This window comes from Myotis daubentonii, chromosome 2, assembly GCF_963259705.1.
Source record: "Myotis daubentonii chromosome 2, mMyoDau2.1, whole genome shotgun sequence".
NCBI classification, from domain to species: Eukaryota; Metazoa; Chordata; class Mammalia; order Chiroptera; family Vespertilionidae; genus Myotis; species Myotis daubentonii.
This window is the reverse complement of record NC_081841.1, coordinates 169,414,420-169,439,422: the sequence shown is the minus strand read 5'-3', so window position 1 is coordinate 169,439,422 and position 25,003 is coordinate 169,414,420. Positions and strand designations below refer to the sequence as shown.

The window sequence follows — 25,003 nt, the reverse complement described above, 5'->3', positions numbered from 1 at the left end:
CCTGCCTGAGCACAAATTCGCACTCCCAGCCTCTAGTAAGAGTACAATAATTAGAGAAAGAGAATTGTGATGGAGTAGATTTACATTGATATCAATATGATCTATGAAATGGACAGTAGTAAATTGATGATACAATGCTTAACTGTGTTGGAGGTACCACTAAGACATGTGATGGTTTCTCTAGTCTGTTTGGCTCAGTGGATAGAACGTTGGCCCATGGACTGAAGAGTCCTGGGTTGAGTTCCAGTCAAGGACAGTTACCTATCTTGCAGACTGGATCCCCAGCCCTGGTCAGGGCACATGCGGGAGGCAACCAATCAATGTGTCTCTCTTACATCAATATTCCTCTCTCTGTGTTTCTCCCTATCCCTTCCACTTTCTCTAAAAAAAGAGTCAATGGAAAAATATCCTTGTGTTAGGATTAACAACAACAACAACAACAACAACAACAAGACTTGTGATAGTTAATTTTATGTGTCATTTTGACTGGATCCCAGTGTGCCCAGATATTTGGTTAAACATGATTCTGAGTGTGTCTGTGAGGGTGTTTCTAGATGAGATTAGTATTTGAATCCACAGACTGAATAAAGCAGATCACCTTCTCCACTATGGGGGCCTCGTCAAAATCCTTCAAAGGCCTATAAAGAACAAAAAAGTTTGAGTAAGGGAGAATTTCTCTCTATGCCTGTGCTTGAGCTTGAATATCAGTCTTCTCATGCCTTTGGACTTAGACTGCAATTTATACCAATGGCTCTCTGGGTTCTCAAGACTTCACATTTGGTTGAAGCTATTCTATTGTCTGTTCTGGTCTCCAGCTTGGCAACTGCAGACATATCAGCTAGAGAACTCAGACTAATAAAGCTTATTTCTACATTTGTGATTTCAGTGCAATGTTTGTGTTAAAGTGTGCACATGAGAATGTATGCTTACTTCGTTTTACTTCTCTCACATCAGTAAATTATTTAGGTCTTGAAGAGGTTGGAATATTTTTACAGCTTTTAAAGTCTTGCTTGAAAATGATTGATTAAAGATATGACTTTAGGAATGCAGAGCATTTATATATACAGTAGAGGCCCAGTGCATGAATTCATGCATCAGTGGGGTCCCTCGGCCTGGCCTGCGGGATCGGGCTGAAACTGGCTCTCTGACATCCCAGATTGCAAGAGGGTGCAGGCCAGGCTGAAAAACTCCACTGGTGCATGATTGGAGCTGGGGAGGGGCGTGAGAGGTTGGCTAGCCAGGGAGGGGGCCATGGGAGGGCTCCAAGGCATGTCTGGTCAGTCTCCTCAGTCCTGATTGGCCAGACCCCAGCAGCAAGCTAAACTACTGGTGGGAGCATCTGCCCGCTGGTAGTCAGTGCACATCATAGCAACTGGTTAACCGGTTGACTGTCTGCACCCTGGTGGTCAGTGCACATCATAGCGAGCAGTTGAGTGGCCTGAGCATATCATTAGTACATTATGCTTTGATTGGTTGAATGGATGACCAGCGATCGGACACTTAGCATATTATACTTTTATTATATAGGACTAGAGGACTGGTGCACGAAATTCGTGCACTGGGGGGGGGGGAGAGTGTCCATCAGCCAAGCCTGCACCCTCTCCAATCTGGGACCCCCTCGGGGGATGTCCAACTGCAGGTGTAAGGCCCTATCCCTGTGGGACATCCCTCTAACAATCCGGGACTGCTGGCTCCCAACTGCTCACCTGCCTGCCAGCCCGATTGCCCCCAACTGCCCTCACCTTCTGGCCCAATTGCCCCCAACTGCTCTCCCATGCCAGCCTGGATGCCCCCAACTGCCCTCCCCTGCAGACCTGGTCATCCCCAACTGCCCTCCCCGGCCATCCCAATCACCTCCAACTGCCCTCTCTCCCCTTCAGGCTCAGTCGCCCCTAACTGCCTTCTCCTGCTGGCCTGATCGCCCAGAACTGCCCTCCCCTGCTGGCCATCTTGTGGCCACATGCGGGCGGCAATCTTGTGCAAGGGTGTGACAATCAATTTGCATATTACCTCTTTATTATATAGGATTAGTGTGTATGCTTCTGTTAACAGTTACTTTGGCAACCGTTTTCCTTACTCCCATTTAATGTCCTATGGGCACTCAAGGTATCCAAGTTTAGGGACCAGAATAGTTCACACATTCTTGGAAGTTGCAATTGATGTCATGAGGCTTGAAGGCATTATGGAAATAGGCTGCAAACCATCTGTAGCCCAACTATAAATGAGTACTAAGAACAAAATCTGATAAGGCAAAAATCTTTTCTCCTATTCTTATATTTTTAAAGCTATTCTAGTTTAAATATCCTGCCACCATCTAATCTGCATTTATAAAATTTTTGGTGACATTATCATGGAACATGAAAGAAGCAGGTGAGCCAATAATGACTACCATCCCCAGTTTTAGCTTATTATCTTATTCTTAGAAGATTTTAACACTCTAAGAGATGCATTCCTTCTCATGAACACTGAATGGTTGTCAAAAATATCCAGTCCTCATTCTAATAAATTTTTCATATTGCCTAGAGAAAAAAAAAGGTTAGGTATTCTAAAAAATATAGCACAGATAAATTGATGAGGGAATGCATAATCAAGTGAAGAAAAAGGAATTTATCAAAATGAAGGAAATATTTTAAACCATTCATTAGGTACCTGTAATATGAAAAAAATATTTTATTTAATATTGCTTCCTCTTTTATTCCAAAATTAGGCATCAATACTAAAAATCACCTTTGGTAAATGTCTAGTGTCCAACTGGCCCTTTAATTTCTTATACTTCCTCTGCTTCTCTAATTATCCTGTGTGCCCTTTTTAGGAAATTCAGTCTGTGGAGAATTTTATTTCTGCGGAGCCAAGAGGTAGGGCAGAAATCAGGCTCAATGGCAAGTATGAAGGGTTGCCATACCATTGTTTAATGATTGGACAACTACTTCTATTAAAAGGTTCAAGGAAGGGAAGGGGTTTGGGGAAAAGTAAAGGTAATGAAATCCTCTTCAAACCATTAACTATCATTAGAGAGCTAAAAATATGAAGGCTTCAGTCAAGTTGTTAACGAAAGAATCACATAAGGGTATGACTTAAGAGCATAGGAAACAAACAATGAAAACAAAACCATCTGAAAGATGCAGACTTGCACTCAACTGATTTCTAGAGAAAAAATAAATAAGTAAATAAATAGAATACCAGTGAGCCTATCTCTAGCATACTTATCTACTCTGCGATTATAACCCTTAGCTTCTACACCCCCTATTTTGCCTAAAATCCCAATAACTAACAATAAATTGTTTATCAAGTAAACTTAACTTCCTAGAGAGAATTATTTTTCTTGGTACTTGAGTTTTTATGTTTTTTATTATTGTTGTTTGTTTGTTTTCAAATCTTGTCAGAGTTAAAATTAAAAATAGGAGTGATTAAATTAACCCAGTTTATTATATAGACCTCTGTCTAATGATTTCTTTATGATTGCTATTTAGAGAGTTTATGATATTTATAAATATTATAATATTGGCAAATATTCTTATTGTTCTTATCAATATATCCTCATTAATGTATTATTTCTAAGAGATTATTAAGTATCTGGAAGATTGTTTTGTTTTCAAAATACATTGTCAAGCACTTAAAGTTATTGAAAATATAGTTAAAAACATTAAGCAAATAAATGCAGTCAAATAGTTGGTTTTAGGGATAATTCTATTAAATTTGAGATAAACAGTAAACATTTTTTCCAATAGTGATATTTTTACTCTAGGTAAAACTTAAAATCTACAAATAAGAGATCAATAATTAAAGAACAGCCCTGACCGGTTTGACTCAGTGGATAGAGCATTGGCCTGTCGACTGAAGGGTCCCAAGTTCTATTCCAGTCAAGGGCATGTACCTCGGTTGTGGTCCCATCCCCAATAGGAGGTGTGCAGGAGGCAGCTGATTGATGTTTCTCTCTCATCAATGTTTCTAATTCTCTATCCCTCTCCCTTCCTCTCTGTAAAAATTAATAAAATATATATATTTTTTAAAAAATTAAAGAACAGTAGGCCTTTGGAACTTCTGATTTTATTGTAGTGATTGAAAAAACAAACAAGTAATTCTGGATAGTATTTTATGCATATAAACTTTCTCAGAAACAAAAAAATCTCACATTGTCAAAAGCAACATTTTACAATTTGTTTAAATAAGAGCATATGAAGTACAGAAATCAGTTAGTATATTAAATAAAATAATAATAGTAGTAATACTACTAATAATGTGTTTAAAGTTATTGAAGAACTAGAGGACTAGCAGTTCAGAGAAAAAAACACATAAACACAAACAATAGTATGATGGGAGGAGGAGAGGGTACGGTGGGGTGGGAGGAGGTAGAAGAGGGCATAGGTAGGATAATTGTGGAAGGAAGGAGATTTGACTTAGGGTGGTGAACATGCAATACAGTGTACAGATGATGTGTTGTGGAATTGTCCACCTGAAACCAGTATGATTTTATTAACCAGTGTCACCTGAATAAAGTCAATAAAAAGGAAAAAAAAAAAGAAACTATCATAGGCTTTTTGAATCTAGGTCACACCACTGCAGCTGAAATCCAGATTTAGGGAAATGTTACTGCTTTGACCATCACCATTAAGCAACCGTAAGGTGCCACACCCACAAAACTGGAGACTAGCTAGTCCTGCAACTGCCAACCCTCTCTTCTGCCAAAATCTGCTGGTTCATTCAAGATGAAGCCTTTTGAATCTTATAATATTGCCTGAAAGATGCAACCTAGTTCATTCTCACAACCTGGTAACAAAGGATGGGAAGTACAGATTTTTATCTTCTCTCCTTCAAGTAGAGGGAGATGAAATGGAGGTTGAGAGAGCCAAGCCATCATCTTCCACCTACATGGGCAGGAAGTCCAGGAGAGTGTATGAGGAATAAAGTTTTTAAGGTGCCTGAATAAAATGATGTATTTGACATTGAACCTTTCAAAGAATAATTGAAATGGACTTGTTTTGAAACTATTAGTTTCAAATAGGGCTATTTAAAATATATATTTACATGGATTTTTAGAGAGAGAAAAAATGAGAGGGAGATAGAAAGAAAGAGAACGAGAAACATTTTTGTGAGAGTGAAACAACTATTGGCTGGCTATTGCATGCCCTCTACCAGGGATGAGGCTAAAACCAGGGCATGTGCCCTGACGTGGAATTAAACTGGCAACCTTTCAGTGCACAGGATGACACACATCTAACTGAGCCACACTGGCTAGGGTGAAGTAGCTCTATTTTTAAGAAGACATTTTATTTGAACAGTTATATAAGCCAACATCGTTAGGCAGGATAAAACACAAAACCATTTGCATTCAATAATTATTTTCTTAAAATAAAATGAGGAACAGATATTCTCATTCTGACTGTCTCACACCATACAAAAACCTCACTTTACTTTAGTCCTACAGCATATAATTAATGTGACTAACTGGAAAAAAAAAGCCATATTAAAATGTCATTTTCAAAAGAATGGTGTCAGCATCATCAGTGTTATCTTTAAATCTTTACTTCAATGTTGAAAAATATAGAAGTGTAGGAATAAAGGGACTTAAAGAAAACCAAACTGAAAATAAGAAATGATACTTTGGCCCTGAATAATGAAATTTAAGTATGTGCTCACCAGTTGTGAAGAACGGCTAACATTGGTTAATTCTAACTATGCTCTCTTATTGTATTTATCTATATGCAAATGGAACAGGAGATCTCACAGGAGGATGAATTGTACTAAGCTGAAATCCACAAGTTATTCTAACGATTGAACAGATATATATTGATAGTAAGTACACATTGTAGTACCATCAACATTTGATTTATGTAGGCCGTCAAATAAAGTAGAAAATATAAAATAAAAAAAGGGAAAAACTATATAGAAGAGAAATAATAAAAACTGAACTTGGGCTCTGAGGAGTGGTATTTTGAAGTCTCAATTTTACAATCTTTTAAAATCCTACCTACCCTCAAATTTATACAAACTATCTGTGCATACAAACATTTTTATTAATAAGATCACTAGAGGCCTAGATTTGTGCACCAATGGGGTCTCTCAACCTGGCCTGTGGAGATTGAATAGCTGAAACCAGCAGTCTGACATACCCTGAGGGGTCCTGGATTGCAAGACGGTGCAGGCCAGGCCAAGGGACCCCACCAGTGCACAAATCCATGCACTGGGCCTCTAGTATGCATAGAAGATCTTTGGTTAATCTCTTCCCACCCTCTCCCCTCTGCTCTTCCCCCATGAGATTCATCAGTCTGTTTCATGTTTCCATGCCTGTGTGTTTAGCATCTGTCTGTGTGTGGTCAGTGGGTGTCATAGCTTCCAGTTGAATGGTCAGACACTTAGCATATTAGCTTTAAATATATATATATATATATATATATATATATATATATATATATATATGTATATATATATATATAAAGTTAAAAATATTTTATTTTTCTTGCCATAAATATTTCAAGTATCTTCAATATTTTATATGTCAGATTTTCCTTTCATTTCATTTGATGTGGACACTTTTTCATTTCTGTATATTTGAAAACTAGTGGCCCAGTACACGAAATTCATGCACATTATAAGGGAATTGGAGGAAATTTTTTAATATTGCTATTTGCCCTTTCTCTATAATAAAAGTGTCAGAGATGAAAGACAATTAGTAAAATGTATATGAAAATCTCCCTCTTGTCAGAGTCCGGGGCATGCCATGGGAACTAGAGTCAAGTCCCCGCTTACCACCTACTCGCACTTCAAAAACGCAGGAGACCCAGACCCCCAGCCTGGCGCTGGATGGGGCGTGTAGCCTCAGGATCCCTTGCCTGACACCGGGGCAGGGGATGCAGTCTGAGGGCCCCTGTCAAGCCCTTTCAGGTGAGGGGGTGCAGCCTGAGGTCCCCCATCAAGGCCCACCAGGCAGGGGGCATGGCCTAAGGTCAACTGGCTTGGTGTTGAGGTAGGGGGGCATGGCATGAGGTCTCCTGGCCCAGCACTGGGGTGGGGGGCATGGCCTGCGGTCCCTTGCCTGGGCCAGGCGCCATGCAGCCTCTGGTCCATGCTGTTTGGTTGTGAAATTAGGGTGTCCTGGCTAATTTGCATATTCCTATATTATATAGATCAGTGGTTCTCAACCTTCCTAATCCCGTGACCCTTTAATACAGTTCCTCATATTGTGGTGACCCCCAATTTCATTGTTACAAATTGAACATAATTAAAGCATAGTGATTAATCACAAAAACAATATGTAATTATATATGTGTTTTCCGATGGTCTTAGGTGACCCCTGTGAAAGGGTCATTCAATCCCTAAAGGAGTCACAACCCACAGGTTGAGAACCACTGATATAGATAGATATCAATCTTTTTTTCACAGAATTACACTTAAAAATGTTTTACCTATTACAAGTTTACATTTAAAATAATCTAAATTAAAGTTTATAGTTTCCTTTTTTGCATTTACATTTTATTGTCTTAAACTTATTTGAATGAATGTAGTGATTCATTGTCAGACATCCTTCTCGCAGTCCTGGACCCCTCACTTCTTACCACCTGCCTGCAGCGGAGGTGGGAGAGGCTCCCGCCACTGCCACTGTGCTCTTTTGTCATGAGCCCGGCCCCTGGCTGAGTGGCGCTCCCCCTATGGGAGTGACTGACCACCAGGGGGCAGCTCCTGCATTGAGTGTCTGCCCCCTGGTGGTCAGTGCCATCATAGTGACTGGTCTTTTTGCTGGTTGTTCCTCCATTTGGTCAATTTGCATATTAGGGTTTTATTATAGAGGACTAGAGGCCCAGTGCATGAAATTTGTTAATGGGTAGGGTCCCTAGGCCTGGCTAGCGATCAGGGCCAATCTGTTGTGCGATCAGCAGGGCGATGGAGGGGCCTCTGCTGGCATCTGCCGTGGCTGGCCTGGGGCTTACAGGCTGGGGCCAGCTCCTGCGATGAGCGTCTGCCCCCTGGTGGTCAGTGTGCATCCTAGTGACTGGTCGATCTGCCAGTTGTTCTGCTGTTGGGTCTATTTGCATATTAGGCTTTTATTATATAGGATTAGGCTCTAGAGTGTATTTCTTTCTTTTGTATTTCAGGTTTTTTGTTTGTTTGTTTTTAAACTCATAATTATTTTGTACTCCCTGAATTCCCTTGGTAAACTTTATTATTATTATTTTTTAATACTTTTATTGATTTCAGAGAGGAAGGGAGAGGAAGATAGTGATAGAAACATCAATGATGAGAGAGAATCATTGATGGGCTGCCTCCTGCATGCCCCCCCACCTCCCCACTGGGGATCGAGCCTGCAACCTGAACATGTGTCCTTGACTAGAATCAAACCTGGGACCCTCCAGTCCACAGGCTGATGCTCTATCCACTGAACCAAACCTGCTAGGGCTTCTTGATAAACTTTAGAACTTCTCAACCATTCACTTCTACACTTCACATGTGTCCACTCGAATCATAGGGAGGGCAAGCAACGCCCTCTGGATTGGACTGAGTATATTTTAATGGTTGGCAAATGAGGTAAATCAGGGCCAATCTGTTGCGCAATCGGAGGGGCCTTCCTTTCTCCAGTGGAAGAAAATGCTGCATGTTTAAGCTAAATATAGTAAAGAAAAAATTTTCACTACTCTTTGAAAGTTGACGCCAACTGATTTCAGAGTGAATTGTAATTTTATTATGTTTATATATACATGTTATATATATATATGTTTTATATGTGTGTGTGTGTGTGTGTGTGTGTGTGTGTATTCTTTTTTCTTTAGTAAATAAATTTTAACTGGAGTAATCCCCAAGTTTGCCAGAAACTCTTTGCATTTTTCCTTTGCTTATGTCTCCAGAAACATTTATATTATAATGGAAAAGGAAAAAAAATCAGTGACTTTTATGTGATTTAAAAGTGAAAATCTTGCCCTAGCTAATTTATCTCAGTGGATATAGCATTGGTCTGTGTACTGGAAGTTCCCAGGTTCAATTCTGGTCAAGGGCACATGCCCAGGTTTTGGGTTTATCAATGATTCTCATCATTGATGTTTCTGTCTCTCGCTCTCCCTTTCTCTCTGAAATAAATAAAAATATTTTTTAAAAAGTGAAAGTCTTTTTTTTTATGGATTTTTTTTAAATATTTTATTGATTTTTTACAGAGAGGAAGGGAGAGAGATAGAGAGTTAGAAACATCATTGAGAGAGAATCATCGATCAGCTGCCTCCTGCACATCTCCTACTGGGGATATGCTCGCAACCCAGGTACATGCCCTTGACCGGAATCGAACCTGGGACCTCTCAGTCCGCAGGCCGACGCTCTATCCACTGAGCCAAACCGGTTTCGGCAAAAGTGAAAGTCTTAATTTTAATATATTAAACTGAATAACATTCCTCAGTAGTGGCCAGAACAGCATAAAGTAACAGAGAGAAAACACTACCTTGTCCTATATGCCAGACAGCCACTAAGTCAAATGATGCTGCATTAGCTAATTTTGACATTTACATTTTTAAACTATTTGCCTATTATTCTCTCACAGACTCATTTCTTTAGAGATAATGCAGTGAATTCCAGATTCATGGTACTCATTGGTATTTAGAAAAATTGAGAGAAGAAAATTAAGAGAAGATTCAATTTGTTGGGTAGTATACTATCAGAAATCAAAGAACCAGTTACTTAAAACGTTCAGTGATAGAAAATTAATTTACTATCTATACAGAGAATAATCTTATAATCAAGTGCCTGGAAAGCCATAGTAGGAAACACAAACACAGAATAAAGTTACTAGTACTTGAAGAAAAATGATAACATGTTTATGATTTATATCTTCTAAAGGATTATATCTTATGCTAGAATATTATCTATTTAATCATAACTGTCTCAAATATACTTTTAAATTAATTGTTTTCAAAATTCAACATGCAAATTTTGTGATTAACCACAATATCTAAAATTGCATTAGCTATATATGTACTTCCTAATATAATTGGGTTAGTGCAGTTAAAATATATTACCTGAACAAAAATAAAAATAATGTGACAATAAAATACACAAAATTTAATAATTTATCTTAAGGTCTGGTTGTTAAAACCGAGGCCATTGGTTTTGTCATTAAGCTAGGAATGGATTTTGGTGAAAATATTTCCAAAATTTATAAAAGCTATTTTATTTCTTTTTTCCCATTAAAAGCTTTATTTTAAAAAATCTTCATAAAAGTCAGCCATTTAAGAGTACAATTTAGTAGCTTTAGAATCTTTTCATTACCAAAAAAAAAGCCTTTGTCCATTAGCAGTCACTCCTCTTTCTTCCCCTTGACCATGACAAACACAATTTATTCTCTATCTCTAGAGATTTACCCAATATGGGCATTTCATATTAATGTAATCATGCAAATAATATATATGATCACTGCTTGCTCTTAGTGTGGTGTTTTCAAGGTTTTCCCATATCATAGCTTATGCCACTGCTTCATTCCTTTGCATTTAAAATTAATATTTCACTGTATGAATGTACCATATATTTCCATCTATTCAATAGTTGATGGATATATGAATCATTTCCACTTCTGGCTATTATAAATAGTACTGCTGTGAATATTGGTGCACAGTTTTTGGCATGCACAGATATTTTCAATTCTCTTCAGTTATACCTAGGAATGAAATTGCTGTGTTATATGGTAACTCCATGTTTACAACTTAAGTGTTTTCCCAAAGTGATTGCAGCATTTTATATTCCAGCAATGTATGAGAGTTCCAATTTCTCCACAGGCTCAACAATACTTGTTATTGTCTGTCTTTGTTATTATAGTCATCCATGTGGGTATAAAATGGTATTTTATTATGCAAACAAATTTGCAATTTAATGTGCAATTCCCTGCAGACTAATTATATTGATCATCTTTTCCTGTGCTTCTTTACCATTTGATATCTTTTTTAAGAAGTATCTATTCAAATCCTTGCCTATACCTTAATTTGCATAGTTGTCTTCTTATTAACCGAGTTATAAGTTTTTTTCTATATTCTAAATAATTATCAGAAGTAAGATTTGCAGGTATTTTCTCAGATTCTTTGTGTTGAAAAGTTATTTTTTGATTCAATATATTCTTGAGATTTTTGAGGAGCTAAATATGAGCTAATTCAAACACTTTTATCTGGCCCTATCTTCAGATAATCTCTTCTTTAATTGATACTTTGATTTTTTTTTACAACTGCTTGTTTTTGTTTTGCAGCAACTGAAATATTTTTATAATCAACTGTACTTTTTATTCAAAATAAATAATGTTCATGCATCATTTTTTTACATTCTATAGGTATCAATTACAATACAGAAGTTGCATTTATTAATTTCAAAATTGTTATATTGCATATTCTGCCTTTGACCTAGGCAAATAATTCTTGAAATATAAGTTTTGACATATTTATTGTTTTTTTTCCCTTTTGGAAATTATAAACACATAGGAAAAAGTTTTTACAAAATTTGATGTGGTTTAAGGCTCTCTGGGTCAAGAAAAAAAATTCTACCAGTTAATATTTTAGAGAAAAAATTGAATAATTGATATTTATTTCAGACCACTTAAAGTATTGAAAAAAAAGCATAATAAAAATCTTTGGAAGGATTATCCTCATGGATGTCACTGCCTTCTTTTTCTTTAATCTTATTCAACTAACCTGGACCCTTAAAACTGGATTTATTATTATTTTTTTAATATATTTTATTGATTTTTTACAGAGAGGAAGGGAGAGAGATAGAGAGTTAGAAACATCGATGAGAGAGAAACATCGATCAGCTGCCTCCTGCACATCTCCTACTGGGGATATGCCTGCAACCCAGGTACATGCCCCTGACCGGAATCGAACCCGGGACCCTTCAGTCCGCAGGCCGACGCTCTATCCACTGAGCCAAATCGGTTTCGGCTAAAACTGGATTTAAATTTGTTCTAAGTGGGAAGAATGGTGTTAATTGGAAAAATGAAATAATGGGAAATTCTTGATAGGCTTAGGGTAAGCTTTGGGAAGTGGTTTAGGTAAAGGAGAGGCAATAAAAGTAAAGATAGGGGATTGGCAAAAGAGCAAAGAAGGATGAGTCTCTGGGTAAAAAATTGTTTGAAATACTCAAATAGATACCACCATTACCATGATGAACCAAAGTTCATAACCTACAGTTCAGAAAATAATTTATAGTAAATTTTCAAATAAAATTTCTCTGAAGTTGCAGTAAAATTATAAAAGACCATAATGTTTCCACACATCTATATATATAAAAAGCCAGCATCCAAGACGACCATGACAACCATGACAACCAAATGACTGGTCACCAAGAGGGGCATTGAGCACCTCTTGGTCCATTCCCCCCCACGACCCAGACGCTTGGTCCCTCCCCCAACTCCCAGAAACAGACCAGCCAGAATCACTGTGAAGCAAGCTGGCAGGTCCCCTTGACCTGCGTCCCCCAGAGCAGCCCAGAGTCTGGCTGGGGTTGCAGGGGACAGCCCTGGTTTCTGAAAAGTCATTTTCGGGGTCTATCCTAACAGCAATAAATAACCACCCTACTTCCGAATCACCTTTAATTTCAAGGCAGCACAGACCGACTGCCTTCATTTCAGTGTTATAAGCATCAGTTAATGTTGCTAATAAGTCAAGTCCTAGGGTTTTCTGTCCCCGTCCCCACGTGGTGCGTGACCCTGGGGGAGCCCTGTCATACACCTCATTTTAAAAATGAGGATCTGGTGCAGAGATGTTTCAGGTCGTGTAAGGACCACGAGGAATCTGACTTGAAATTATACGGGATTTTTTTTAAAGCAGACTGCTGTGTGCTCTCCTGTGGTTGCACAGCCAGCGTCACAGCTGCCAGTATAGACCCCGCTCTTTCCTACTGTCTTTTTCCAGACAGTTTTTTATAGTGAAAACAACCAGCAAGCCTTTGTTGACCTTGACCAAGGGACTTTATTTTAAAGCTATCAGGTATGAGTAACTGACCACAGATGACTGAATTTGCATTCTTTTGCATAAGTATTTTCTTCAGAGACAGCCTACCCCACCGAAGAAACTACCTATCATGTCTGTTCTCTCAAAGGGGAGACCATGAGCCCTCCCGATGCTGAGACCCAAGGAAACACCGCGCTGCCTTCTCCTGGCACCAACAAGAACTGTAATTTGAAAGTGTTGGGGTGGATAGAGGGACCCCCAAAGAATTCATGTGTGTTAAAAACCTAACAAGGAACAAACAACTGGTGATTTTTATGCAAACACTAAATAATCCTTAATTAATAAATCTCTATTTTGGAATCACAAAAACAAACAAACAGAAAAACAACAACAACAAACAAACAAAAAAACCTTCGGAGAGAGTGAAGGGTAGTTTGTCTAGACTGTTGAGAGCTCAGAATTAGAGTTTAATTGGGATAGAAGTCTTGCTAATAGCACCTGATGCCTGAAATCTGAGCACTCTGCTTTTAGGTTTTCCGGTTCAAGTTTTTGGAGACTCCCTATTAAAACATTCCTGGTTGGAAAGTGTTTGTATAGAAGCCCATAAAAAGTATTAAGTATTTGCTGTGTTTACCATGCTTAGCTCTCTGTAAGGACTATGGAATAATGTTAAACACTTCATGTTCTCAAGAAGCTTAAATTTTAAAATAAAAAATAAAGAAGAAATATAAATATTAAAAATAAATAAAAGAAGAAGCTTGAGTTTTAGGGTTGAAATCAGGCAGGCAGGCAAGTGGTTAGGAGCCAGTAGTCCCAGATTGCAAGAGGGATGTCCATAGGATCGGGCCTAAACCGCAGTCAGACATCCCCCGAAAGGTCCCAGATTGTGAGAGGGTGCAGGCTGGGCTGAAGGACCCACCCCCCCCTCCTGTGCACGAATTTCATGCACTGGGCCTCTAGTTTATATCATAACAGTCATACATTAAATGGTGCTACAGAAGAGAAAGTATATTGTGTATAAGCCTCATATAATTCAATAGCCATTTGTAATCATAAGCTAATTGTGCTCCAAAAGGTAAAATTAACTTAAACAAAATATATCAATCTTCACTGATGTTCCCAAATAACTTAAGTGTGTGATCAACTTTGCAAATTATATATATATATATGTATATATATATATATGTAAATATACATATATATTTTAGTTAGTATTATTGCTGCTAATAGAACAACTAAAATATTCTCTATTAGTTCCAATATACTTTCATTCACCTTCTAAGAAAATTTAAAATACATTAGTACATAACCGCCTCCTTAAATCATCTATTATTTTTAGTGGTTGTAGACAATAGGCATGTATACAATTATATTAAAGGATTTGATAAATATAATTGAAAGCTGATTTAATTTATCTGATTTGAAACATGTTGATTCAAAATAAATGCATATCATTTGGGAAAATTGAATAATTTGTGAGTGCTCTATTAAGGTGTTAAATTCAGCCAGAATTTATTATATAATAAATTACCATATATGTCAGCTATCATATATTTCAATTTCATTGGTAGCTTCTTACATACATACATATTTCAACTAAATTAACATGTAAAAAATTTCCACCAATTAATTCTACCTGACCTTTTGGTGTTTTCCTTCTTCCAGTGATTTTCACATCATTTATCTATTTCCTCAATCTAAAAACTAGAGATTACTCTCAAATGTACCTATGTGTTCCATCCATATAAGGTGTCGCTCAGTTCTGACAAATCTCCTTTGATAGCTCTAAAAAATTTTCATTTATATGCTTCTCCACTAATAACATTTTAATCAGAATTATCCTCACCACTCCTTTAAATGACTGAAATCAATCAACAGACTTCAGCATCCATACTTCCTTTCTCCAACCCACTCTTATCTGTAGTTGAAAATAATTTTTAAAATGCTATTATGATCTTGTCACCTACCCCATTCCGTGAATGGTTTACCATTATTTTATAAATATAGTCCTAACTCCTTAACCTTAGTCTTAAAGCCCATTCATAATATTATTTTCCTTGTCTTTTTTTCCAGTCTTATTTGCATGTGCTTCTTTTGATTTCTACAAAATGTCATGGTAAATGTCATGGTACCTTTACCATGAGATATTACTGTGTTCACTCTGTCTGGAGTACTCTTTGCCTTCCTCTTCACTAAATTAAATCTGTCTGCTTCAAATGTCACTTTTGCAAGAAAACTTTTAATCAGCACCTACTACTGAGGCTAGTACTACACATATATCCATATATAATATTATTAAGCTGTAGTTTTCCATTTAACTTCTGTTTTCTCTGTACCCTTACCGCAAAGGGAACACATAGTAGGCCTGTTTTGTTTATCATACCTCCTGGGACTTACCACTAGTGTTGGCACGTTAGAAACTCAAATAGTTTTTGAATGGATGAGTGAAAGAATGAATGTGTACATTTGAGCTTGGGTGTATGTTTAAATAGTCCTATATATGTGTGTATGTGTGTGTGTGTGCGTGTGTGTGTGTGTGATTCCTTAGCACATAAACATTCAACAAATTCCCAACTCTGTGGATTACCAACTTCTCATCCTTATAATTTGAAATAGCATAATAAATATATAACTTAACAGTTCATTTTTATAGTATTACTTAGATTTAAAAAAGAAATTGCATTTTTCTTAGTTAACCCTGTAATCATATGTAATATCTATGAAAATTTAATGAAAGGTCTATATAAGCAAAAACAGCTTCAGATGTATACATGAGTATTTAGCCTTTTATCTCCTTATTATAAACAGTGTCATAAAAAAAGAAGCTCCAGAATTCAGAATTACTGATATTTCCCCAAAAAAGTCTATGTAGAGAGAAAAATCATTGCAATATGAGAGAACTAATAAGAACTTATTTTCACTTTATCATGCAAATTAGATATCAACATTTTAAATCAAACCTATTCTCTGACAGGCAATACATACTAAATTGGAATATGTCAACTTCTTTGAAATATTTTAATTGGTTAGTTTCTCCTTCTGTTTCTCACTGGTATCAAAATATACAGAGGGAACACAATTGATAAATCAATTGTCAATGTTAGATAATTAGTTCCATTATTCCCAAATTTAACTATTAAAGTTTAATATATCCATTACAAAATCACAGAATTTTAAGAATATTAAGAAAATGGATTCCCATAAATATAGCGCTTAACTGAAAGTTATAATTAAATTTTTGAGAAATAACTCAAGACACTTGAAAAGGTACAAAATTTTGATTATTGTTCACACATTTTATGCATTAAAAATTACAATAAATTATTTTAAAGTTGTTTTTATATAACATATATACAAATGATCTCTATATAAAGTGTATCTTATTTTATAAATACAAACCTTTAATTAAATACATTTTAATGTATTATTAGACCAAAGGATTAATCACTTTGAAATAAAACACTAAGAAAATGAAAAATGACCATTTTACACAAAGTTACAGGAGGTATTTCTTTAGAATATAAATGGGGTGGTATTCTGTTATTGTTTATCTTTCTTTAATATATAATATTTAAACATTGATTTTCAATATATTCTTGTTTTCTTCAGTTCCTTGACTTCCATTTATAACTTGCTCTTTCTTTATAAGCACTAAGAAGGTTACAAAAGATGGACTCTACTGTTACAGATACTGAATTCAAACCTTGCCTCTTTGTTTTGTTAGACAAATGACTCTTGGTAATTTGTTAACTTCTCTGTTCTTCATTATTCTCATCTGTAAACTGCAATAAATAATAGTACCTACCAATACAGCTGTTAATAGTATTAAATAAATTAATAGAAGTAACAGTGCCTAGAATATAATGAACACCCAATTCGTAGCATTTATTGCTGTTTTTCCTTCATTACATTGTTAAGGGAAATATAATAGGATAAGATAGAAGATATAATTAATCAATTTGCAAAAAAACCCCTTTTAACCAAGGTTAGGCTGTTGCTAAATATTGAATACTCATTCTTCATTTGGCATAAAAATAATGAGCACATAATCAACTAAGTTGATTAGTAGTATTAATGTTTTATAAAGTATGAATATGGGTGTGAAGAGAGCAGAGCGCCTGAAGAGTGGTTCCTCTGTGTATAACACATCCAAAAGCAACTTGGGCTTACTATTTACAGGTGGCAGGGTACTATGGCCTTCCTGTAACATTATGCCCCATGCGTGAAAAAAAAAATTAAGTATGAATAAACCAAAGATTTAATCTAAAAATACATTAGATATTAATGAATAGTAAAGAGCCATAGAATCTGACATTAAATAGAAAGAAAGCATGGGGAAGCAGTCAGAGTGCTACTTCTGAAATAAGTGTTTGTGGGCTAAGCATCCCAATTCTGTTACTCCTGAGTCATATACTGTTGTTCTCTGTTTTGTCATTGTAAACTATAAATAAACAGAGTTGCCACTTCATATGTTAAGAAAGTATGTTTTGATAATAAGCAAAAAAATAATGTTCAAAATTGTTACAACTATTGCTATGTTAATGATGAAAACCACAAAACAGGTATCACCACAAGACCACAGACATATAATGGTTTTGATTTCCAAGTTGAAGTGTCTTTCAAATTCAAGAGTTTAACCTGTTTAATATAAATAGCTAAAACAAGCATAGTAGATACAATAATTCAATTGTTAAATGTTCTCACCACAAAAGTAAAATAAAACACACACACAAAACATAGGGTTAGAAGAAAATATTTTGAAGTTTGGATATGTTTATATTGATTTGCATGATGGTTTTAGGGCATATCAATATCTCTAAACTCATTAAATTATATCACTATTCAAGTTATAAACTCATGAAATAGCTCCACTTTTAATAATTAATTATACTTCAACTGTTTTAAAATAAGGGATCTAATTCTCTAATATTATTTTTAGGAGAAAGTTACATTAACACTGTTGTAAATTAGAATTTATAGGAAATAATTGAGAAACCAGTGTGAGCTGTTGGGTTTGTTGTCTCCAGAAACTGATGAATGAATTCACGAATAAATGGGGGGTAAGCAAAAGGGAAGCAAAGTTTATTACAGCAAAAGTAACAAAGTTCTTGGCTTGTGAAAGGTCTGGAAAAGGGCTGCCACAGAAGCTTACTAGTCTAGGGATTTATATTTTCCTCTTGCCTTCTCTTGGCTCTTTCAAAAACAAAACATACCAGCCAATCTCCTTTTGCCCTCATCTCTCTGCTTTTAGTTCCTGCTCTTGGGTTCAGGGAGAAGGGCAGCTCTAAGGTTAACTGGTACATTCCGCCTATCTTGCTCACATCCTGACCATCTGGTTTATTTCCTCCTCATCTATCATCTTCCCTCCCCAGCGTCCTTACCCTAAAATGCCTGATCCCACCTGACTCCTCATAATCTTTAAATGTTGAGACATAGTGATATTAACTTTGCTTTTCTAGAAATAATTTCCTATTATTTATAAAAGTAGGATCAAGTTTATGCTGATTATTGCTTTGAGACAAGTGCATTCCAGATAGATTATGGCATCCACACAGAGGAAACAGTCACACATATGCTGCCACTTATGAACTACTACATTTGTTGCTGTATGTGTGACCATTTGGGCCTATTATTCAACATAAAGACCTTCAGAGCAACATTAAAATAGTTCCCCACAAAATTACCAATACATGCTGCTTCTGGGTCTTGTACCTATTTTGTTTAAGAAAATTTATCATCAAAAAGAGGAACAACAACTAAATTCAGGCTAACAGGAAGAAATAATTTTATAAAACATAGCAGCATTAGTCATAGCATTTCTCTGGAGTCAACATTATTACCAAGCAGATGGAAAAAGTGAAGTAGAAAGAGAATAATTGTCTGGCCCATGCAGTCACTATCTGAAGAGGAAAGGAAACCGTGATCACCCAACTCACTAGTTCTCAAGGCCAATAAATTAAAAGGGAACTACTGAGTGCTTTCACTATTTGACATATCTATTTCAGCTAATTAGCACTAATTAGCACTATTCTTCCACATTGCAAGACTTAAGATATATTTGAACACATTGCCAATTAGAAAATTATTTAGTGCTTGGTATTATTTGAAGATATAGCTTCCAAGAAATTCAGGACAAAGTATTACTCTGCAAATTACTCATCTTCTTCTGTGGTTACCAATGAGTTATACACAAGAGGGAAAATAGCGAATAGAATAAAAATACTTTTCTACTCCCTCTCCAAGGACCCTTTATCTTCCAGTACTCAGCTCTGATAAAAGCCTGATTGGGGTGTGTGTGTGTGTGTGTGTGTGTGTGTGTGTGTGTGTGTGTGTGTGTGATTTTTGCTTCAAGCTTAAGGAAAACCTTTTATCTACACACAGATACAAAATGTCCCAAGGGCTAAGTTTGACAAAGTCAGGACACTTATCAGTGTGAGGAGACAGGTTTAGATCAACTCACCTACCCTGCTACATTGAGGAGGAGAGAAAAAGATTTACCAGACAGACTTTTTTAGACTCACTTCCCACAAGGACTAAAAAAAGGAGAAAGCACAAGAGGAGGTAAATTATTTGAGGATGAATTGTGCATTTAAATTTGAGAGTTATGCTACTTTAATAGTTTCATAAAAAAAAGAATCCATCAATATTCAAACCCTATTGTCTTAGGAGTCACTGAGATCATCCACACACTTAATGGATCACCTGAAATCAAAAGACTTGAAAAAATTGTTGTATCCTGGTCATGGTTTATTACAGTAAAATAATACAAATTGAAATCATTAAAGAAAAGAGGTACAGGGGTGAAGTCCAGTAGAACCAAGTGCAAGCTTTCCAGTGTTCTCTCCCAGAGAAGTCACACAGATATGCTTAATTTTCCTAACAATTTTGTGCAGCAAAATTTATAAAGTAGTGCCAACCAGGTAAGTTACCTGAGTTTTGTTGTCCATGTTTTTTTGTTGTTGTTTTTAGTTCAGCCATGAAATTTACTGAAATAAATTGCAATTTATATTTAAGCCTTCCTCTGGAAGTTGCACATCATTAGTAGTCTCCAGAGTCCCAAAATAGTTGCATCAGGCATATTGTTGCCTCTGTGGAGAGAAGTATTCTTGAGGCTTCCTACTCTACTATCTGTCCAGAATTCTTTATCCCATTATTTTTACTTCCTACCAACTTTACCTGTTACATTGCAGTTATTTGTTGGTATGTTAGCAGCTGTTTGAAATGATGAATATATATCAAGAGGATTTTATTCTTTAGAGTTAATTTGCCCTGTTCATTTTTCTATATAATTATACTAGAGGCCAGATGCATGAAATTTGTGCAATGGGCTCGGCCCCCGCAGCCCCGGCCGGCCCTCGCAGCCCCTCACAGCCTCAGCCAGCCCTCGCAGCCCTGGCTCTGTCTGGAAGGTCATCTGGACATTCGTCTGGACAGTCATTCTGCTGTTCAGTCTAATTAGCATAATAGCTACTTATTATATAGGACTAGAGGCACAGTGCATGAAATCTGTGCATGTAGTGGGGGTTGTCCCTCATCCCAGCCTGCACCCTCTCACAATCTGGGACCTCTTGGGTAGGGTCCTTAGGCCTGGCTGGTGATCAGGGTCTATTAGGGCTTTCCTTCCCCTGGCTGCCAGCAGCTGACCTCACCCTCGCCGCTGGCACTGCTTGCCATCTGTGAGGCACTGCCCCCCTCCCTCACCACCAGCACCACCCTCTGCAGGTGACAGGCATGGAGTGCAGTTGCTTGGCTGGCCTGGTCCTCTCTCTGTGGGGCAATCCCTGGCTGGCCCCACACACCTACCACAGTGTCACTGGGCAGTGGCCTGGGCCTCCCTCTGTGGGGCGATTGATGGGGGTCTCCACAATCGATCACCCAGCAAAGGAAGGCCCCTCCCACCCAGCTGGGGCTCTGCAATCAATCGCCGTGCAGAGGGTGGCCTGGGCTTCCCTCTTTGGGGTAATTGAAAAGCCCCCCACCCCCGGATCAATCGCCCTGCTGGCTGGTGGCTTGGGCCTCCCTCTTTGGGAGATCCATCGTTGAGCTCCCCATTGATTGTCCCACAGGGGGTGGCCTGGGCCTCCCTCTGTGGGGCGATCATGGGGCGATGGCGGGACCCCCTGACCAATCGCATTGCACCCGCCTTGGCTGGCGCTAGTGCATGCCATAGCATGGTCCTCTGGATAGTAGTTCTGCTATTTGGTCATTTGGTCGATTTGCATATTATGGCTTTATTATAGATTTTAAAAAATATCCTCTTATGCATGATGCTAGAGAGGCTGCTACAGTGTTTGAGGTTATTGAAGACAAACATATTAGAGTGATAAGCAGTGACACACCAAAATGAAGGTGTCAGATAGTAAGTCAAAAGCCAAAATTAAGTAAATAGAGACTGAGAAAAAAGCTATAACCAGCTTTAGAAACATCCAAAAAAAGAAAAGACCAAAATCAAGAAGTTGAGAATAATGTTTTTGCTCTTGCTGTTGAAAATGCTATCATCTTCACACAAACATTCAATTAACAGCATGATGACAGCAGTTGAGGGGTATCTAAGTCTGGAAATAGAAACTGGAGTTCTGTGTGTTCAGTTTAATAAACCCTTCAGAGTTTTAAAATAATATTTCAAAGATAAGATAGTTAACAGAAAAATCAAATTATGCAAACAGACTTACTTTCAATTTTGAATATTTTTCCTGTTATTTTTTTCTACTTGAAAAATTTCAATGTATCTCAATAATCATTTTCACACATGGAGAAGAAATAATTAAGTATTTTATAAAGAGAAAAGTAATAGTATCTTATTATAGTGAACGTATTTGATAAACATTTACCTTGAAGCTTAAAATATGAAACTTTTGTCATAGTTAAGTGGTACAGCCAAGGACATAATATGAAATTTTAAATAAGAAACATTTATGCATATATTATATACAGGGTGGGGCAAAAGTAGGTTTATAGTTGTTCCTATTGAGAATAATACAATAGAGAATAAATAATAAGACAATAATAAGCTGTGTTTCATGTACTTAAAAATGTAAACCCGCCGAAACCGGTTTGGCTCAGTGGATAGAGCGTCGGCCTGCGGACTGAAAGGTCCCAGGTTCGATTCCGGTCAAGGGCATGTACCTGGGTTGCGGGCATATCCCCAGTAGGAGATGTGCAGGAGGCAGCTGATCGATGTTTCTCTCTCATCGATGTTTCTAACTCTCTATCTCTCTCCCTTCCTCTCTGTAAAAAATCAATAAAATATATTTTTAAAAAAAATGTAAACCCACTTTTGCCCCACCCTGCATATAATTACCATTTAATCTGAAGGTTTGCTCACATATTCTTAGTGAATAATCTGAACTACAGGACACATGCGTTTTACAGACTGATAGACCTTTGTTAATATCTTACTTCTAATACTAATAAATGTTTGACATTTGATAATCACTGAAGTTTTAATCTTCTGTGTTCTCTCTGAAGAATAGGAAATAATGTCAATCTTTCAAAGTTGCTATAAGGATAAAAATAGATTATCTATTAAAGTACCCAGCTTATAGGAGGTTCTAAAAAACTGTTAGATGTGATAGTAGAACATTTACTGATCATATGCTATGTACTAAGGACTGTTCTAAGTGATTCACAGAAATTGACTCAATCATCACAATAACCTGCAACTTCTGATACTTCAGTGCGTTCTGAATAAAAACCATCAATTCTTGCACAAAACCAGGGGTGTTCAGATTCTTCAGTCATCTAATCAATAATCATTTAATTAGACCTTAGCAAGGGAGGCAGAATAGGTTCTGGAGCCAGTATGTCTCAATTCAAATTCTGGTATTGATACTCATTCAATGAAGGAGCTTAAGCAATTATATTGAACCTCTACTTGTCTCATATATTATGTGTAATGGAACGATGAGCTAATGTAGTTACACTTCCTCCACATTTCCTGATGCATTGTAGGTACTTAATAAGTGGTACTGATTGCTGTAATTATTATTATCAGTAGATGCTGGGACCTGAGTTCATTTAGCAGCCTATTAACATAAGGGTCTCCAATGTGGTAGGGCAAGGTAAGTATATTAGCAAATAAAAATACAATAAGATGTTATGGAAAAGGACATATGAGATATGAGAGATAAAGGTAAGAGAATGGAAAGTTACAGAAAACGTTTTGTTAGAAATTAAGATATCATCAACATGTTAGAGGCAAGAAAATTTAGAGAGTTTGACAGAATCAGAATGACTGGAGAAATTTACGTAGTTTGGAATAGCAAAATAAGGACTTTTGCCAAGATATGAAAAGGTAGAAACCCGCAAAGGCTAGATTGTAGGAATCTCTGTGGGATATGTTTAAGATTGTATCCTTCTAGGCATTTATGTGCCATTGTTGTGTTTTTAAGTAAGAGATTACCTAACCCATATTTATGTTTTTAAAAATGTATGTCTTGAGGTTGGGAGATATATTTCTAGAGAGGTGCATGGCGGAAAACTAATAATAGAGGCAGGAAAAAAACTTGGCTGAGCAAGAGAAAAGGACCTAGAATTTCCCATACTTTTAAAATGCTGTGGAAGTGAGTCCAAGTGCTCGGTCAACATCGGTGGTCGTGTGACAGGAGGAGTTCTCTCAGATGAACAGAGAGTTTCTGGTGCTGCTGAATGAGAGCAGGTTGCACCATGCACTGCCTCGGTGATTTATGAGAAGCTGGTGAGACCATAAGCTAGTTGCAAGTAGCTGTGTGCCTATAGCTCAGGGAAGAGGCTGACCTGTAAACACAGGCTTGTGAGTCATCTGCAAAAAGGATGCAGTGTCTTTGGGTGTAGATGCGAAGAGAGGGAAGAAAATTTATAATTGTGAGGTGTGGGATGCTGCTAAAATGCCATTGAAAGTTTATCTGAACCTACATCTTTTGAATGAAAAGTTCCATCTCTTTTACTTTTCTATTGTACCTTTCTTAAATATACCTGGTCTATGAAAATACAGCTCTTTTGCCCTGACCGGTGGCTCAGTGGATAGAGTGTCAACCCGTGAACTCAAGAGTCCCAGGTTTGATTCTGGTCAAGGACATATACCTTGGTTGCGGGCACATCCCCAGTAGGGAGTGTGTAGGAGGCAGCTGATCGATGTTTCTCTCTCATCGATGTTTCTAATTCTCTATCCCTCTCCCTTCCTCTCTGTAAAAAAATCAATAAAATATATTTTTCTTAAAAAAGAAAAAAAATACAGCTCTTTGGAAAAATAAATGGAAAACTTTTTCTTTGATTTGCCACTGGTACTTTACATTTTTTTGGCTTTAAATATGAACTTTATAAAGTGTTTTCGTTGTCTCACTAACATGGCCTTGAAAATGAGATACACTTTCCTAATATAATCTCTAAGTACATTTTTAACAGTTAGGTGTATCTGAAGAGCAACTGTTACTGAACTGACCCAATATGCTTGATTTGGACCTCAGATTGAGAGTCTTAATTATTGGAATTAACAAACTAATTCAGAAGAAAATTTGGAAAGATTTGAATCTAGAATGAATCACATGCAAAAAAGTGATGAATATCAGTCTGCTTTCTTTCATTTTAAAACCAGTTTAAATAAAAGATGCTGAGGTTAGGTCTATTTTCCTATACAGAATGATGAACTATTTTGGGAAAACTTCTCATGACTAAGTCATATTTTTATTGCATTCATGTTCACAATTCCTAGGGCATTCATCACCTTTGCATATGCAGCAGTAAAGTTAATATTTCCAGATCCTGAATGTGTTAATCTGCTGTAGGATACAAAATGATTCCCAACACAGAAATTGTTTTCAAACCCAAACAAGCATCTTCAAATTCCATGAATATTACCATTATGATAGTTTTTCCATCACCTATTACTTGTGAAGCACCTACTATGTGCCAGGCACTGTACAATGTGTGCATAATTATGTTATCACATTTCTTTTCCATATCATACACTGTAAGAGGTGAAACGAAGTTGCTTAGGGTTCCCATTTAGTAAGAAGAGCCAGGCCAAAATATAAGCCCTTTTTTCAAAGTAAAAACTATTTCCATAATGCCTTTATATACTTCAAACTTATTTTAAATAAACCTAATCTTTCTCAGTAAACTAA

The 25,003-nt window shown here is 36.9% G+C and overlaps 1 long non-coding RNA gene and 1 other non-coding gene across 3 annotated transcripts in view; both read left to right on the top strand.

Moving 5' to 3' along the window:
• Positions 1-25,003, top strand: part of LOC132226386 (uncharacterized) — a 969,091-nt gene that overhangs the window by 277,430 nt on the left and 666,658 nt on the right. The gene's annotated exons all lie outside the window — the stretch shown is intronic.
• On the top strand, positions 16,998-17,126 carry LOC132229061 (small nucleolar RNA SNORA11). Its single transcript, XR_009451628.1, has one exon. It is a non-coding gene; the product is annotated as a small nucleolar RNA SNORA11 (small nucleolar RNA).